Consider the following 5,682-nt stretch of genomic DNA (forward strand, 5'->3'; position numbering starts at 1 on the left):
GCTCACAGGCCTAGTTGCTCTGCGGCATGTGGGATCTTCCCAGACCAGGGCTCGAACCCGTGTCCCCTGCATTAGCAGGCAGATTCTCAGCCACTGCGCCACCAGGGAAGCCTTACCTCCTTTCTTGAAGAGTGAATGAATTAATGCATATTAAGCTCTCAGCATCACTGGAACATATAAGCTCTCAATGAATGTTGGAAATTATTGTCATTGCCCAAGATCTCAAAACTGGCAAGAGAGGGGATTAAAAGCCAGGCCCATCTGATTCCAGAACCATGAACTTTCCTCTCTACCTTGCAGCACTGGTGGGGATTTAAAATTAACGCCATGATACTGCAATATAAAGTTGCAATAGGTGCAAAACACAATGAAATGTCAAAGGCAGGTATAGGAAAGAGCGTGAGATCTGCACATCTGTACTCAGCGAAGGAAGGCAGTGAGTGTGAGGCACGAGACTGAGAAATAAAAAATCTGGAGGTTTGGGTGGTGGCCGCTGCTGGGCTTCAGCTTCCAGTTGTAGAGGGCAAGGTGGCAGAGACCCTGGCACCCTGTGCCCCACCGCTGATGCCCAGATGGAGGCTGTCAAGTGGGTGGTGGTGGGAGACGGAGTTGTAAGTAAAACTTGCCTACTGATGTGGGATGCCACCAATGCATTTCCTGGAGAACAGATCCCCACCGTCTTTGACAGCTATTCTTCCCATGTTATGGCAGATGGAAACCTGCTGAATCTGGGCTATGGATGCAGCTGGACAAGAAGATGATGACAGATCACATCCCTATCCTCTCCACAAGCTGACGTACTCTTGATTTGCTTTTCTCTTGTGAGTCCTGCATCTTGTGAAAATGTCCATGCGAAGTGGTATCCTGAAGTGGGACACCGTTGTCTCAACACGCCCCTCGTCCTAATGGGAGCTAAACTTGACCTTAGGGATGATAAAGACATGACTGAAACTGAAGGAAAGGCTGACTGCCGTCAGGTCTCCTCAATGTGCAGCCATGGTTGAAGAAATCTGTGCTGTGCAACACCAAGAACGCTGGGCTCCGACACAGCGAGGTTGCTACAGGGTGTTTGATGAAGCTCTTCCAGGGGTTCTCTCCCATCTCCCGTCAAGAGGAAGAGAGAACGCCTGCTGCTGAAAATGTCTGAGCACCTCCTTGCCCCATGCCCCTGAGAACTTTTGTACACTTTGCTGAAAAACGTTGGCACCTTTGCACTGAACGCCAACTTTTTGTTACAGATTAGGTTCCCCATAAAACCATTCTGAAACAAGCAGGAACTTTAAAGTTTTGTTTAAGGTCTAAGAGTTAAAACTTGCATGTTCTATTAAAATTTACCCCTAAAATGGAAAAAAAATCTGGATTCAAGCCCTACCTTCACCATGTACTAGCTAACTGACATTAGGCTAATTACATCTGTAGTGGCCTCAATTTCTTCACTTGCATAAAATAAGAATAATAATAGTACTTATTTTGTGATATCTTTTTTTACAAAAAATAAATGTGATCATCTATGTAAAAGACTTATGCTAATTAAATAGTTTGGTTTTAGTTAGGCAGAGGAAAGACTTTGAAGCTAGGACAGAAGAAACATGGGTCTGCCATGACCCAGCTCATTTTCTTTGGGCAAATTCCCTGACATCCTTACTTTCAGTTCACCCCTTGTTAACTAAGGTTGGTAAGCAGGTAGCAGTGTGGTAGGCATTCAGTAAATGTTAGCGCCATCTTTCTCCTTCCAATCTCTTATAAAATGAGATAATTGGAATGGGTTACTGCTTTACAGCCTGGCTAATTATCAGAATAATCTTCAGAGCTTAAAAAAAGAAGAAAAAAACTAATCAGTCAGAACGTGTGTGTTCAGAGCCATGGACTAGATGATCTATGAGATTCATTCATGGTCTGATGATTGGTTATTTTTAACCTCATGAGGAAAATATGATTTGTGTTTGATTTTAAACTATTTGTTTATTCTTCTTTTTCTACAAATTATTTGAGTCCATGTATAATATTACATAACAATAAAAGGGACAACATCTGAGGATCAGGGAACCTTGCAGGGTTATTGTGAGGATGAAACGTGATAGTGCAGGCAGGCATTTAACACATGACTGGTCGAGGTTGAGAATCAGTAATGGCAGCTATTGTTAAATGGGTGTATAGATCAATTATCACTCTCCCTAAACATCACTTTGAAAGATGGGTTTGGAAAACAGTGGGTGACTGATGGATATTGTGTTCTCTAGAACACAGATATTCTGTAATATTAAGGGCGATTAAAGGAAGTGTAGAAGAGTGGGGGGGATAGGACTTTCCAGAAGAAGGGGACCATTTGGGCAGAGTTCCCAGGTTCTGACTTGGTGTGTTTGGGTGATTGATGAGACAACCTGAGAGGTGGGGTGGGGTGCTGGGAAATAAGGTCAGATTACAGAGGTCTTGAAGGCTGAGTAGAGAAATGTATATCTGGTGGAACTACTGAAGCTTAGTTTGCTGAGTTTACAGCTATGGCCACCTCTCACAACGCATAAGACTATCTTGTATTTCCAAAGCAATTTTAAGGACATATGCCCGGGAGAAGGCACTAGGAGGCAAGCCCGTCTTTGTTTTCTTCTGGGGGAAAGAAAGTAAAAAGAAAATGTTCAGGACACTGTTCCCCTCAGACACAGTTTGTACCTCTAAAGGGCATGATGCAGATGGTCAGTCACACTTTCCTTCTGTGAATTCCTATTGGTGATGTGACCTAAGAATGCCACCTGCTGTATCATAAACAAAGAATGTTGCAGCCATCAAGCCACCACATTACAGCCACCCTGACAGTGAGTCCTGAGGGAACTCAGGATGGAAACAAAGAATGCCTACCATCTAGCAGTCAATGACTGCAGCCACCCCCAATGGTGCACACTGAGGAGACTAAGGATGAGAAAACACAGGATACTGCCCCCCAACCCCCTGCCAATAGCTGAGCTGCATATCAAAGGAATAATTTCAATAGGCCCAGACTTTGCATCTTCCCATACATAGAAATGTGCTAATTTCGTTAACTTGAGATGTCTGGTTTTCTTTTATTAACAATAATCTTTTGATGTTCCCAATACCTGGTCTTTTGTTGCTAAAACTCCTATATATCCTGGCTCCCTGAGCCCTCTGCCTCTTTGGAGTGGTCTCTCAGAGTTATATGAGATGCCGTCTCCTGCGCTTGAAGTCCTAAAAATGTTTGCCGAATAAAACATAACTCTCAACTTTTAGGTTGTGTATTTTTTTTCAGTTTTCAGTCGATGGTGACAAGCCCTGTGTTCTACCACCAAGTCACCCCAGAATGACAGAAGCCCATGGTCCTCTAATGGATGCCTGATCCAGGTGCCTGCCATGGGGCAAAAAATATCTGAGTAATTGTAGCTCATTTAAAGGTAGCTATTGGGAAGAATTTCACTGCTCCACCTGGGCACCCAGTATGACTTGTGACAAACTTCCATTATGGCCTGATTGTCCTTATCTTTAAAATAAAATCATTTATGTCACAATTTGTACTGATCCAACTCCAGGTATTTTCAAGTGGTTTATAGTCTGTGTCCACATCCCAAGCACATTTTTAGGGGAGGGGCCACTGGGCTTTCCTCCTTCCCCCTTTTGCCTCTTGGATTCTCATTAGTGTTCAAGAGCCTTGAGGCTGAAACTGAGCAGGACCCTGTAGGGCCTTCCCAGGGACAGACCACCCCCCCCACCACACCCCCTATCCCCCACCTCTTGTTTGTAGAAAAGCTTTAGACTTCTAGGCCTTCCCCAAGTTCCAAAGAGCAATTTTAATCAGAGAAGTGAGAAAATGCAGAAACAGAGGAAAACAGTCAAAATAATAATAGGTTATTATTATTATCAAAACAAGACAAAATAATAATAGGTTAGCTATAAAACAAAGTCAAGGACCTTTAGTTCCTCCTCAAGGGCTACAGATAATATCCTGAGCCATATCCTTGAGCTGTTTTGCAGAAACTAAAACCCTCACCAGGTGGAAGAAGTTAACTGCATGCTGACCACAAGCATGTAGACCCCAGACCGGATGATGATGTTAATTCTCAAAATCCACCCTATTACCTCATCATCAACCAATCACAAGAATGTCTACAAGCTGATCAGGCACCATACAACCCTCACCCCTAATGTTGCCTTTAAAAACCCTTCTGTGAACTGTAAACAAGATGAAAAGACAACCCTCAGAATGGGAGAAAATATTTGCAAATGAACCAACGGACAAAGGATTAATCTCCAAAATATATAAACAGCTCATGCAGCTCAATATTAAAAAAACAAACAACCCAATCCAAAAATGGGAAGAAGACCTAAATAGACATTTCTCCAACGAAGACATATAGATGGCCAAGAGGCACATGAAAAGCTGCTCAACATCACTAATTATTAGAGAAATGCAAATCAAAACTATAATGAGGTATCACCTCACACCAGTTAGAATGGGCATCACCAGAAAATCTACAAACAATAAATGCTGGAGAGGATGTGGAGAAAAGGAACCCTCTTGCACTGTTGGTGGGAATGTAAATGGATACAGCCACTATGGAAAACAGTATGGAGGTTCCTTAAAAAACTAGAAATAGAATTACCATATGACCCAGCAATCCCACTACTGGGCATATACCCAAAGAAAACCATAATTCAAAAAGACACATACTGGGCTTCCCTGGTGGCGCAGTGGTTGAGAGTCCGCCTGCCGATGCAGGGGACACGGGTTCGTGCCCTGGTCTGCGAAGATCCCACATGCCGCGGAGCAGCTGGGCCCGTGAGCCATGGCCACTGAGCCTGTGCGTCCGGAGCCTGTGCTCTGCAACGGGAGGGGCCACAACAGTGAGAGGCCCGTGTACCGAAAAAAAAAAAAAAAAAGACACATACACCCCAATGTTCATTGCAGCACTATTTACAATAGCCAGGTCATGGAAGCAACCTAAATGCCCATCGACAGACTAATGGATAAAGAAGATGTGGTATATATATACAATGGAGTATTACTCAGCCATAAAAAGGAAGGAAATTAGGTCATTTATAGAGATGTGGGTGGGCCTAGAGACTGTCATACAGAGTGAAGTAAGTCAGAAAGAGAAAAACAAATATTGTATATTAAAACATATATGTGGAATCTAGAAAAATGGTACAGATGAACCGGCTTGCAAGGCAGAAATAGAGACACAGATGTAGAGAACAAACGTATGGACACCAAGGGGGGAAAGGGGGAGGCGGGGTGGTGGTGGGATGAATTGGGAGACTGGGATTGACATATATACACTAATATGTATAAAACAGATAACTAATAAGAACCTGCTGTATAAAAATAAATAAATTAAATTAAATTAAAAATAAAATAAAATAAATAAATAAAAATAAAAACCCTTCCGTGAAAGCCATCAGGGAGTTCATGTCTTTTCAGCACAAACTCCCCATTCTCCTTGCTTGGCCCCTCGTTGGGTGCCTTGTAATAAATGCAGTACCCTTCTTTACCACAACCCATTGTCAGTAGATTGGCTTTACTATGCATTGGGTGAGAGGACCCAAGTTTGGTTCAGTAACAAGGTCAGGGACTGAGCTTCACTCTCTTTTCACCTGCCACCGCATCTGCCACCATGCTGGCCCAGACCGTGCGCATGAGACCGATAGCTGCTTCCACTGGGATTTTCACAGGGGTCT

General features: G+C 43.2%; 1 pseudogene; it reads left to right on the forward strand.

Moving 5' to 3' along the window:
• Positions 1-572: 572 nt before the first annotated feature.
• On the forward strand, positions 573-1,137 carry LOC101319559 (ras-related C3 botulinum toxin substrate 1 pseudogene; annotated as a pseudogene).
• Positions 1,138-5,682: the final 4,545 nt, after the last annotated feature.

This window comes from Tursiops truncatus, chromosome 6 (assembly GCF_011762595.2).
Source record: "Tursiops truncatus isolate mTurTru1 chromosome 6, mTurTru1.mat.Y, whole genome shotgun sequence".
In the NCBI taxonomy this organism is placed as follows: Eukaryota; Metazoa; Chordata; class Mammalia; order Artiodactyla; family Delphinidae; genus Tursiops; species Tursiops truncatus.